This window comes from Herpailurus yagouaroundi, unplaced genomic scaffold (assembly GCF_014898765.1).
Source record: "Herpailurus yagouaroundi ecotype Mexico unplaced genomic scaffold, PumYag 199, whole genome shotgun sequence".
NCBI classification, from domain to species: domain Eukaryota; kingdom Metazoa; phylum Chordata; class Mammalia; order Carnivora; family Felidae; genus Herpailurus; species Herpailurus yagouaroundi.
The window spans coordinates 1,723,438-1,737,271 of NW_024412430.1; the positions used below are offsets into that span (position 1 = coordinate 1,723,438).

At 43.9% G+C, this 13,834-nt stretch overlaps 1 long non-coding RNA gene across 1 annotated transcript; it reads right to left on the reverse strand.

Annotated features, from left to right (window-relative positions):
* Nucleotides 1–661: 661 nt before the first annotated feature.
* LOC121013555 (uncharacterized) lies at nucleotides 662–10,150 on the reverse strand. The gene is made up of 3 exons (XR_005782766.1): nucleotides 10,081–10,150; nucleotides 1,367–1,826; nucleotides 662–997 (listed from the first exon to the last, which is right to left on the reverse strand). It is a non-coding gene; the product is annotated as an uncharacterized LOC121013555 (long non-coding RNA).
* Nucleotides 10,151–13,834: the final 3,684 nt, after the last annotated feature.

Here is a 13,834-nt window from a genome sequence, read left to right on the forward strand (position 1 = left end):
GTGGACGTGGCCCCGGGAAAGCTGGGAAATCGGCTGCAACACAGAACCTCCCCTTTCAAAAGCCTCCCCGCAGATGCTTGGCGAGGGCAGCGGGGAAGGTGTGAAAACAGAAGCCAGGGCTGGGGTAGGAGGCTGGGAAATTCCATCCTAAACAGGTTTCACTTAAAAAAAGAAACCGGTTACTTGACCCTTTGCAAAAACCTCACGCCCCACGGTGCCCTTCGGGAAACTCCAGCCTCTCAACTATGTTGTCACACACTGAGCCCACACCCAGAGCGTTAAGTATCACTGGCTGCGGGACAGAAAAATGTCATCATTCCCTCCTCCTGGCTGGTGTCTTTAAATAGCTCCTCTTATTTACGGGTGTACATAGTGTTAATGTCCTTCAGTTGCTCCATTTCCAAGGATGGAAAAGCAGTTGCTAAGCATTTCTAAATGACAGCCCCAGGGTTCATTAAAAATATGGCAAACATTTGCTAAGCTCATTAAGTGCAATTTTTGTGTGTGTGTATCAGATTCCTCCTCTGCATGTTCTGCGTGACCAAACATCTATTAACCCTAATCCCATTGATGAGTCTGATACATTCAAACCGGCAATTAGACAAAACAAAAGGGATATTTATGGAGAGACTCCTAAATGGGCTTTCATATTGGTCTAAGCTGTTTGAAAACGACAATTTAATTCCCCTCTGTTAATCCCTTGCTTCCAGAGCACTCTCTTTGTTTGATTACAGGCTGTCAGATTTAGGGATTCTGATTGAATCAGAATTTGAGGCAAACTAGAAACACATAATAATTACGCCAGTTAAGCACCGTTGCCTCCTGTATAAGCAAACGAAGTGTTCTACAAATGAAGGTTCCTCCGCACAAAAGATTTCTAAAATGTGCTGCTTGTACAATTAGAAGCCATAGAATATGAATTAGGCGGTTGTTTCTCTGGATCCTTTCGAAAATCCTCCAGTTGATGACTTTGGTGGTAGAATATCATGCACGAAATCTGTTGACAAGGCAAAAATATTTTAAGACGGGCTCCCTCTGCTCTTCTTCCCGTCCACTCCTTTGCCTCCCGCCCCAACCGCGGCTGTGGACTCGTCTGACCCACAGTGGTTAATCTGAGCACCGGCTCTCACTTGGCCATTCCAGCTTTCCATTAACTCAGGGCCACGGTGGTGTTATTATTAGAGTCGGAAAGGATTCTGCATCACTTACATGGTGTAAAGCTGGACAAATAAACAAGTACTGACTATGGATGTCTCCCAACCGCACTGGGTCTCAATTTTTGAATGCGCTCTTTCAAATAGCAAAATGACCCTTCTCTAGCTTGTAAAACCTCTCTTTGTTTTCCCTCAAAGAGAAGGAAACTCACCCAGAGGAGTGGACTTTTGACAGAGTTCCCCAGCAGTAACATCATTTTCAAGTGGCTCTTGACCAGCTGAGCTTTTTCAAAGTGTAACTTTTATAGCCACAAAGGATCATGTCTTATTTGGGTTCATTAAATTTCCTCTTACTCTGCAAAGGGCTGACCAAAGTCGCAGCTGCCGAGAGAGAGAAGCCAACCCTTCATCATTCTTCAAGTCGATTCAGCACTGGTCAAGGCTCTATTTGAAAGCTTTATGCAGATTTCGACCTCATAATTTAGTCTCTGTTGGAAAGCGGAGAAAAAAAAAAAAAAGAATCCCCTTGTTCTGGTAAGAAACAGATCTCCTTTCGCCACCGGTAAAGTTCTGGTGTCACCAATGTTAGCATGGCAGCAAGATGCAAGTTGACTTATGAAGTTTCTGCCTGACTGAGGCAAGGGTGCTGAAGCTCACAGGGAGTAATTTTATCTAAGAAGCAAAAAGAAAATGAATGTGAGTTCAACAAAAGCCAGACTGTCAACCCGGGATCATCCTCAATATCTTCTGCTCTCTCCCCTAGGGAACTACATTACCCAGAATCCCCTGCCACCAGGATTATGGGGCAGATGCTTCTAAGGAAAAGTCCCACTCAGCATTTGGAAAGCAGGGAGAAGCCCTTCACCTTTCTCCAGTAGCAACTGAGGTCTGGTGGTTTGTAAGTCTCTGAATCCTATTGAAAAATCACTGTGTGGCTGGCTATCATGGTTTCCCCCGCTTCTTGCACTTTCGGGTTTCTTGGGCACCAACAATTCCCTCCTAACCTTGGCTCCCAAAGGCTGTCAATGATGTGCAAATCTCTAATTCCCTGTTTTAAAATACTTTCTGCTTCAAATACGTGGCCAGACTCTGATAAGGTACTAGATATCCAGAGCTGGAAAAGAGGGCTGAGTCGACCGAGGCCAGACCACCTTGTGAAGGATGGGATCTGAAACTTAGTGTCGGGAGCCTCCTATCTCACTCAGGCATGTGAGCATCCTTTCAACAAATCATTACTGAGCCCCTCCAATATCCTAGACCCTCTGGTGGAAACTAGTGATAAAGAAATACGCTTCCTAACCCAGAGACACTATACTATAATAAGTAGGTGGGAAGGGGGGAGGTAGAGAACTACAGTTGCAATTGTTTAATGTCTTGGAGTCCCAAGAATATACCTACCACAGTGTCTTAAGTTTAAAATGTGTTCAGGAACTCATGAATGGATGCTAAAATAAATGACTATATGAATAAACTGTGTGGTACATAATATATGCTTGGTAATTGAGCTATCCACGTTATAATAAAATATAATGCTACAGATAAATAGTAAGCCCAGTGGGAGCAAAGAGGAGGGAAGTCTTGGGGGAATCAGAGAGGGAAGGGGACATTTGAGCTGAGGCTTGAAGGATGGGAAGGAACAAGGTTCTATCGTTTGGACACGATGATGAAACACCAATGCAACCAGTTGAAAAGAGCGCTCTGGACCCTCTCGCTTGGGCATCTTCAGACCTGTCTTTCTGGATGAAGACTTTCTGGATGACTGAGCTTTCCCACCTGTGGGAAAGGGAGCCTCCATCGACCTGTTCACTACCAGCCCTGTGATTCTATGAGCTCTCAGGTTGGGAAACCCACACATCACCCAAGTATGCCCTGTGAGTGACGCAGGCTCTCATTTCTGCCGGAGGAAATGAATTCAGGAAGAAAATGATAATCTACAGGGAGTAACACCCACACGGTTATCACTCAAATGATCCCAAAAGGCTCTGAATCTGATTGGAGTGGTGCTTCATAAACTTCCTTTCAAGGGGTTTCTTTGTCATCTTAGTAATTATGAAAGACTTTTATAGTCTGATTAAATATGTTCAAACCCTGTTCAATTTTATACTTATTTTAAAACTACACCCATTGTTTCTCTTTCCCTAATTTTCTTTTTCTTTTCTTTTTTTTTCTTTACATATGCATCTTTAGTATCATGAATTTCCCCTTTTATCCCCTTCCCACCTCTTCTTCAAACATCTACGATAATATCCCAGGATCAACTCTAGGTGACCTCTTCATTTACCTATTTTTCCTGATGTATTTTTCCTGGTCTTCTCCTGGCAGAGTCCCAGATCTGCAGAGTGGCTGCGGGCCTTGCTAGTTTCCATGTTTATTGAATATTTCACTTACTTATTTATTGGTTCGTTCCACTTATGCGCATGGCAGTGCTCTGGGTGCTAAATATATAGCAGTGAACACATTAGGCAAGGTCCCTGCTTAGGGAATTACATCCTGGATATATTGTAAATTAAGTGAAAGGAGTAAGTAATTTGCCACTGGGGCCCCCTCACATCCCTCTTCCAACAGCTGTTTTGTCTTGTGTTTCTCCCTTTACTCTGCTCACTAGCAAAACTTCTCTCTACCTTGGTTCCCCACAGCTGCCTGGTCCTCCCTGAAGATCCTCATCAAGCATGCCCGGGCCATGCTGGGCTCCACCTATCTCACTCAAATTGAATCAATCGATCTCCTATCCCCATGTTTCTCAAATCAAGATATGTGTACCATATACAAGAAATTTGAAAAACTGCAGAGAAAAATCCACTGCATTTTCCGAAGACACAAAGTCCACTAGATGATAAACGAGGATAGAGCAGAAAATGAAATATGAAATTAACATAAAAAATGTCAATATAATAAGGAAAAAAGAGACATCATGTGGTTGGTTGCTTTGAACTATGCCCCGGTGTCCCCAAGAGCAGTAAGAGAGAGACAAATGGGAACAGAAAGGGAAATCAAGACAGAGACAGAGGTGCGCTGTGAAGCAGGGAGGTACACATACGCTCTCCAGAACTATACCAAGAAACCCTTGGGGGCCGTGCCAGATCCCGGTTCCACAGGGCCTGGATCTCCAGCCTTATAACCACACTGCTCTCCTGCTGAAAGCCCTCCGAAGGCTTCCTGTGGTGATCAGAAAAGTGACCTCAGCCTTCTCTGTAGCATCTGCCCTCGCCCAGATATTAGAGCATGGCTACCCTTCCCCCTACATGTCTTTCTTCAGCCCCCGGGGCTTTCTTTTCTTCCTCAATGTGACCACTTGTTCCCTCCTTTGAGGTTTTGTGGGAGCTGCTGCTCTCTTTGTTCACAGAGCTCTCCATCCGACCCCATTTTCACCCACATCATGTCTTCAGATGGTTAGAATCTTTCTCCTTGTCATTTGCTTTTCACTTAAATGACATCTTCTCACGGACATGTGATAACACCGATCCAAAGGAGCCTTCTAGTCAATTACTCCAATATCTCCCTCTTTTATTTCTCGGCATAGCAATTATCACTATCTGAAAAGATCTTATTTGAGTATTTGTAGAGTTGATGTTTATCTTGGCCAACGTTGATTTCAAGTCCCATGAAAGCAGGATCTTGCCTGTCTTATTCCCTGACACATGCATTTCCCAAAAAGTCTGGGATACAGTAGGCACCCGTTAATGTTTGCTTTGTCATTGAAGATTAAGGTAGCACATTGCATAAGCCTTTCCTGAGAGAAAATGAGAAGAGTGGCATAAAAAAAAAAAAGAGAGAGAGAGAGAGAGAGAGGAGAAAAAGTTGTACAAATGAAGATTTGTCTCTCTTACTTTATAGTTTGCCATGGAACCATGTCAACATAGCTATTTATATGGGTAGCTGATCATACCTACACATTCCCGAGAATCGTTCATTTTGTCAGTCAAATTGAGATTTGTTGTTCTAGACATTGTGTCAGGCACTGAAAACCTAGAGATGAATGCTCCGTTATTTATACATTTGAGGAAGTGGGGAGAAAGTTGCTAACAGTCTGGAAAGCGCTTTGGTGGAGTTGTGTACAAATTATTTTGAGCAGAAGAAGGACTGGCTAAGTCTTGCCTGGAAGAATTGTAGAAACAGCATTAACATATGTTTTGGGTTTGGAAAGATAAGAGGACATTTTATAAGCAGAAAAGAAGGGAAAGTTCAGTCTAGGTAGAGGGGCAAGAACGTGTGCCATAAAGTAAAATTGTAAGATGTGCTGATTTTATAATCAGGGGAAAAGCGGATGTTTCCCACATGGTGGGAAGCCAGGAAGTAAGAGAGAAAGACGGTGGGAGGTGGACCTGTGACGTGTCACTGCTGTCAAACTATAAGATCTGGGCAGTCCTGGGGCGCCTGGGTGGCTCAGTCGGTTGAGCGACAGACTCCAGCTCAGGTCATGATCTCATGGTTCGTGAGTTCGAGCCCCGCGTCGGGCTCTGTGCTGACAGCTCGGAGCCTGGAGCCTGCTTCGGATTCTGTGTCTCCCTCTCTTTCTGTCCCTCCCCCGCTCATGCTCTGTCTCAGAAATAAATAAACATTAAAAAAATTTTTTTTTAATTAAAAAAAAAAAAAGATCTGGGCAGTCCTTTGGCCACCGTGGGGTTATGGAGAAGTTTCAAGGGGAATGGTGACAAGATCAGAACTGTGTTTTAGAAAAGCAAGTGGAGGCCATGTGGAGAACGCTTGTCCAGTAGCCCTGCCAGGAGACCCAAGCCTACTGCATGGATACAAGCAAGAGAGGACAAAGGCCGCGCCTTGGGATGGAGGAAATCAACCCGGAGGTAGATGCGTTGATACTCACTCACTAATCAGATGGGTGTGGTGAGGAAGTGTGAGAAATTATGGACGAACAGGGAAACTGTCACAGTGGTCATGGTCACGGCAGGAACAGACTAGGAACACAGGAGAGAGACCGCTTTGAAGGGAATTCTCTCAAGGAGCTAATATGGTTGAACGCATGGCTCATTCCAGCAGCCCTGGCATTTTATTGGTTGTTAAAGACCTCTAAGCCTTAGCCAGTGGGTATTTAAAGGCTGAGATAAAAAGCATCATGACAGGCCAGCAGGGTAGGTATTTTTAAGACAGGGTGTCTGTCCCAGCATCCCGGCCAGTCACCCACAAAGACCGCGGCCTTCATTAACGGAGCATGGGCCAAACCCGCCGCCAGCCACCACTAACCCCCCCCCAGCCCCCCACCCCCGCACCCCCATTGTCGTTGCAATCCATCTAACGTAATGAGACCGCTTTGCAATTCCATTATGATTCACTCTCAAGTTTAAAAGCTGTAGTCAAACCACGAGGCGAGAAAGGCATTAGGGAAGTGTGGTGACATCCTTCGGAGTTCCGCAGGCCTCCCTGGCAGCCGAGCCAACCTCCTGAGCGTACCTCACAGAGGGTATTTGCCAGTCTCTTTCTCCAAGAGCATTAGTAAAAATCTATAGCTCCCGGTTGGATACCAAAAGCAGCTGCCACATCCTGTGTGGTGCCCACAAAGTGCTTCACATGGACAGGCAGCTTTCTGAGGCTGCTTTATTTCTTGTCAGCCATTCAGACCTCACTCCAACAGAAATCTTTTGTATTTAAGCTAGTGGCCACAAAACCAGAATGTGTCTTCTGGTCAAATGTGCCTTTTATATGTCATACCACGCTTCTTTTCCTCCCCGCTTTTTTTTTTTTTTTTTTTTTTTTTTTGTAAGATGGAAAAAATGCAGTTGGCTTTTCCTGATGCCACTTTCACTACGGTCATAAATGTCCTAACAGAAGCGCATCTGTTCACGTTGAGGCTGCCTGTGCCCAGAGAAATGCCATTCACAATTCAATAACTGTATTTGCCTTATTGCCTTGGAATAGAGGATGCCTCAGTTTAAATTTTCTGCGAGGTCACTGACACACTGTCGGAGTTTGATTAGTAAAATGAACCAGTAAATCTCTTCTTTGGTTCAACAATGCTTTCTGTAGTCCAGTTCTCAAGTCGTCTGGGTAATGTCTGTATGGTTCTGAGAGAAGAGCCCAGAGCATTCTTCTTTAGCTCAGCACTTTCTTCAGCCATCATAGGAGACTGAAGGTTATGGGTTTCCAGATCAAAGCTCTGAATTGGCCTGAAGCCTAGCTAATTACTCTGCTGGCACTCAGCCCCTTGGGAGATCAGATAGGCCTTCCTCACCTTCAATACTGCTAAGAAATGGGGAATTATATCCTGGATAAGGAACTGAGAGGAGTCATTCACTGCAGACAGAGCTGAACAGAAGTATCTGTTGGAAGACAAGGCCCCTTGGCACCATATCTGAGGCTCATGAATGACAAAGCAGATGTGAAACACCGTTGGGGGCAAGTGGATTGGGAAAGGGCTGAGGGACCTTTCCCATAATGCTAAACCTCCCTGAGAGAGAGCGTAGTCCAGCGGAAGGAGAAGCCTTCCTCCAGCCAGAAAACTAGCGGATCAAAATAGGCAAAACTTTTGTGTTTGGGCTTTAATGCTCTTTTAAAAGTGATTTTTAAGAGCAAGTCTATAAATCTCTTGGCTATTGCTTAAAGAAAAACTCTCCAAGAGTTCATAAAGCAAACATCTGTTCACATTCTTTGATCAAGGATCAATACCTTTTGTTAAGTGCTAGGAAATCTCAAACACTCAACAAGCAAGGGTCTCTCCCCATCAAAGCTTCTCTTCCTATCAGTCTGAGGAGACAGACTGCCACAGAATTATAAAAATGCATACAGAGGTTGTTGATGGAAAAGAGATGGTAAAAATGTGTGAGGATTAAATGGACCTAACTGTCATGGGAGAGGGAAGATTTGATTTGAGCCTTGACTGATAATTTGAACTTGAACCAACAAGGTACGGATGGAAGAAAATTGTAGATGGAAAGGACACCAGAAGCAGATGGAAACATTTGAGAAAGTTGAGGGCGTGTCGAAGGAGTCGTGTGGAGCACTGATTTTTAGAATGTGTGGTTGGAAAATGGAGAATAGCAGGAATGGCCAGATTTCAAGTCTGAGAATTTGGGGATTTCTTCTGTATGCATACGTAAGGAGCCACTGAATGGCTTTGGGGAAGCAAAATGCGTGACCAGATCTCAGCTGCAAGGTGATGATGAGAAGCAGTGTGTATTTTGGACTGGAGGGGTGAGGTGCCAGAAAGAGTCTGGTTATAAGGGTATTATGAATTCCAGACAAGAGGTAAGGCAAATCTGAGAGAGAGAATTGGTCAAGGATGTGTGTAGTAGGCTAAATAATGGCCTTTCAGAGAGATGTTCACATCCAAATCCCTCGAACTTGTGTATATGTCACCTTACATGGCAAATGGGACTTTGCAGATGTGATTAAGAAAACTAAGATGAGGAGATTACAGGGCAGGTTCAATGTAATCACAAGAGTCCCTTATGTGACTGAGACAGAAGGATCAGTCAGAGAGAGAACATGTAAGGATGGATGCAGAGATCAGACAGGAGAGAAGATGCTATCCATCTAGCTCTGCAGGTAGAGTAAGGAACCATGAACCAAGCGATGCAGGGTCCCCTAAATGCTAGAAAAAGCAAAGAGGCAGATTCTCCCCCTAGAAAATGTACTTGCCGATGGCTTGATTTTAGCCCAAAAGATTATTTTGGACCTCTGGACTCTAGAACTATAGGGTAACAAATCTGTGTTGTTTTTCAGCCACAGCATTTGTGGTCATTTGTTATGGTGGCAATGGAAAGCTAATACAATGTGAGACACAACTCCCAGGTAGGACTGACATTATTTACCAGCTGATTGCGTCTGTCAAATGAGAAGACTAAAAAGCTTATAATGGCTTAGTCAAATCACTGATAAAATTAATTAGCCATTAAAAAAAGACAAATTTGGCAGAGGAGAGTATGATGAGAGAGAATGATATTCAAAGGAAAGAAGATAGAAAAAAGAGACTTTAGAACAGAACCTTGGAGAACCCTACATTAGTCCTTCAGCATGAGGATGACCGAGGTCCCAAAGAAGGAAAGGAAAAGGGACTAAAGACCTGAATCTTGCTCTATGCCTAATGCTATGCCAACAACTCACAACATTCATCTTATTAAAGAGCTCATAGTTAATCATTTCTGGATCTTACGTAATTTGTTCCAGGGCAATTCATAGTTTAACTTTAGGGATATTCCTCTGTATTCCATGTGTCCTCTTTTTGCAATATCTGTTCTGATCTATATTATACCTCCTACCTGTGCAACTTAGATGTCAATTTCCTTTGTCTTTCTCTTCAAAGCTCACCCGGAAGAACCCACCACAAGCTATTGACAGTTCTATTTAAACCCATCTGCTTTCAAACACTCCACCATGCGAGGCCACCCTGCCAGGTCCAGCCCTCTTGGTACCCATTCCGTCTTCCTTGGATGAAGGATGAAATTGGGATGAATTCCCAATTTCTCTCCCTTCTGTTAGGAAAAGAGCACCCCCTCCAGCAGTGGGCACTCAGATCCTGGAGTCTCACTGGCTTTTCAAAGAATTTTCCAAACAAAGACCTTCCCTTCCTCTAATGACACATAAGAGAGTAACATTTTCTCATTAGTGTTACATGTGTATTTGTGATACACAACCCCAAATTTTTGTGGAACAAGACGGAGTAGAAGTAAATAAATACCTTCTTGCCTTGACAAGACAGTGCCCACAATTCCCAAGTGCCTCTTAGGGCAGAAACCTGTCTGTCCAGGAATCGGAAGATATTCAACCCATTCCTTTCCCTTCTGTTGGGAATGCAATTAAGTAAACCATAGAATCAACATAGAAACAACACACTGCTGTAAAACTGAAGCTAAGACAATAGGTCATTTGTCTACATCTTCTTCTTTGCAAGAGCTTTCCTTGCAAATTGTCCCCAACTGTCTAAACTGGCCTTAGCCGGTGGCTAAGGTGGCTCAGCTGGAACCAGCTGTCTTACCCAACAGTCACTATCGGCACAGCAACAAGATCCTGTGAGCTATTCAGGGACCCATGAAAATGTTTGAGACCTGAAAAAAAAAAAAAAGTTATTGACCTGAAAGGAAGACTGAGATTCAAAATTAATAAATGTTTAATTTAATGCCTATAAAATATGACACTCCTCAGATTTACCAATCATTAAATTCAACATTTGCAAAATGTCACTATAACTTGAAAATAATCAGTAGCATATATTTTCTCACTTTGTGAGAATTTTGAATCCGCAGTGATTTTGAAGAAATCAGTCAATCATAAAGTAAATGAGTTATTTGATATCAAATAATTTTGAAAGTAAGTTATAAAAATCTTGTCGCTTTATTTACAGAAGAATCTATATTTCATTTTGGATATGGGGTTATGTAAATGTTTGATGTTCTTTGGTGTAGAAATTCCAAAAATATGATTTTTTTTAAGCTTAAGCAGACTAAAATGGCCCTGACTGAAAGTATTCTATGAAAGATGCCCCCTCGCTTCCTCTTCTAGTAATGTTAATAAGGGTTGTTCTCATTCACTCTCTCATTCAGACTTACCTATGCCTTATAACTCTTGGATCTTTTGGGTACCTGGGTAACTCAGTTGGTTAAGTGTCAACTCTTAATTTCAGCTCAGGTCATGATCTCATGGTTTGTGAGATCGAGCCCTGCGTTGGGCTCTGTGCTGACAGAATGGAGCCTGCTTGAGATTCTGTCTCCCCTCTTTCTCTGCCCCTCTCCCCCATCTCAAAATAAATAAATAAACATTAAAAAATATTCTTTTAAAAAACACTTGGGTCTTTTTGCCTCCCCTCTCCCTGTTCCCAAGAATATCTGTCTTCAGACATCCACTCACTTTCGCTCTTATCTTCTAAGACATCTTGAACTCTTGTTTAAAACTGTCTGAGATTAGTACCCAGCTATACCCAGGGCCCTTCAGAAGCACTTGACTATGTATAGTGGTTGCTTTGGAGTTCCAGAACCATCCTCATGTTACTTCCTCTCAATATAAAAGTATAGTCCGTGCCTTATTAGAAACCAGAACTAGAAGATGGGGATGTGACTTGAACTCAGAACCTAGCGTGCTCTGTTGCTACCATCTGCTGCAGAACTACTCAAGAAGGAATTCATCTTTAGTCCTAAGCTTCCATTCGGTGGTGCTATGCTCAAATCCCCTGGAGAGTCTGTCCTTGGTGGTAAGGGGGAAGCCAAGAGTGGGGGAAGTACCTCTCCACCTACCAAGCTTTCTTGGGTGCAAGTTGGTCCAAGATTGCTAGCACCATAAATGTCTGACAGCCTTGCACACCCACGTAAAGATTTAGCCAAATGTTCCACATGACACTGAGCAAGGCATTACCTCTTCTGCGGTATAAGGACTTCTGTTTAATCGAAGAGGCCAACCGTTCTAAGATTCATTGGATACAACAATGACTCATTCCCTAGCTGCCTACTCAGATCTCAAAGCATACCCAAAGCTCCGTTTACAAAAGGTGAAGAACACCACCTCTTCTGGCAGTTTATTACTATTCTAAATATGGGAGATAGGTTATCTCCCATATTTAAAATGTCTCCACTCGGGGCGCCTGGGTGGCGCAGTCGGTTAAGCGTCCGACTTCAGCCAGATCACGATCTCGCGGTCCGTGAGTTCGAGCCCCGCTTCGGGCTCTGGGCTGATGGCTCAGAGCCTGGAGCCTGTTTCCGATTCTGTGTCTCCCTCTCTCTCTGCCCCTCCCCCGTTCATGCTCTGTCTCTGTCTGTCCCCAAAATAAAAATTAAAAAAAAAATGTCTCCACTTGACATTCGAATTTAATATGTCAGTTGCAACAGAAAAACTATTTTATGAAATTTGAGAACCGGGAGTTAGGAGCCATAGAATTATCCTAGGAATTCTTTCCACCCTCCAGATACTTCAGTAGATGCCTAAAATGGTGTGATGGGCAGCACCCTGATACCCCATGGAGAGGACTTCAAGTGTGCCCTACAGAGGACCAAGGACCAACACAGGGTATACACTGCCAGCATCAGGTCCCACAAGAGACCACCCTCATGGGTGATCCCCTCTGGCTCACAGTCTATTGCTCATTCATATTAGAATTTGGAGGAAAAAAAAAATGTATCATGAAGGATGTTCACTGGACTTACCATGGGGATCATCTTGAAACGTATACAAATATTGAGTCATTACAATGTACACCTGAAACTATTATAATGTTATGTCAACCATACTTCAATTTAAAAAAGAAAAAAAAGGAAGAAGAAGAACGAAGTGGGAGACTGGGATTTAGAGCTCTTCAAATGGAGAGAGGTCACCAACCCTGCCCTTTTAGAATCCTGTGGCTTCAAATTCCCTATTCTGTCCGGTTTTCTAAATCTTTCCCCCAACCCAGGTGCCATGTGGCTGGGATGTTTAAAGAGGTGGAACTGAGCATCAAATGGTACTTGAACCAACTGCCCCCAAACCACTCGGGAAAAGCCAGCCTCCGTGATGAAAACCCTTCTCCCACAGTCAGAATCATCTTCAGGACTAAAGTTTTCCACAGGAAACCGAGGAAACTCCTGCTCTTTAAACACACACACACACACACACACACACACACACACACACAGAGGCACCAGGATTCAGAAGGTCTGCACCCTTACTCTACCACTTAGCTTTTGGAAACCATCATCACTAAATTATCTTAATCATATTAAAACTTTCTATTGGCTAAGAACGCCCAAGACAGCGGAACGTATAGTTTGGAAATGGACTCACTCTCATTCCCGGGTTCAGCCTTGCTTGGACTTTCGTGCAGCAGTCAAAGGACACAGAGATGTACACTCTAGATTTTTTTTAACCATCTCTTCTAACGTGCCCGGGCCTCCAAAAATAAAGCAGGAAGTACACTGCTTGCTCCCATTCAGGGCATCCTGACACTTGGAAATGCATTTTGTCTGGAGTTTATGGATATACTTTGTAACCTTTCTGAGCCAGCCTTAGTTTCTTTTGCTGCATTTGTTTTACTGGCCTGCCTTCCTCAAGCCCACCCCTGCAGCCTGGGATCCTCCACGCAGGTGCACGGCTGAGAGTCACTCTTCTGCATTGGCTTCTGGTGACTGACAGGTCCCCTTCTAACCCCACCTCCCTGCTTTTCCCTTCCAGATATCTATTTCTCAACATCAAAAACAGTCGCATCTTTTCCAAATGCCTTCGTTTTCATACTCTAGTCTATATTCCTCGGGTTGTTAGCAAATGCCTGCTTTTATCAGAGGTTCAGTATCACAGCCAAGGCCGTGCCACGCTCTTAAAATGTGGATTGTTTGTTCACTAAGTCAGTGGAGGAGAACCTACCACCTGGGCAGAAGAAACAGGACTCTGTCTCTGAGGGATTTGAGTTAGCGACTGTGTGCACTGTCATTCCCACGCAGGATTCCTGGCCTGGAGAAGAAAAGAGTTGCTTTCCACCTTCTCCACCGCAGGTACTGGAGGAAGCAGAAGGGGAAAGGAAGCAGCACCGAGAGTCTTCTAGGACCTTCCAATACCATGAGGAGAGCGGACAAACACCAAACGATGGTTACACTCGACTCACTTAACCGCAGGCAATTCATAAACGAGGTACAGAATATATGCATGAAGAGAGGGAGCGATACACTATCAGGCATTTTATCGTAAATGAGGCAATTACCAGCATTTCCAGAAATGGTCCTAGCGCTATCCCTTGCTGTGGTCCAAACGCCTGCAGTGGCCACTGTTCCCAGCCG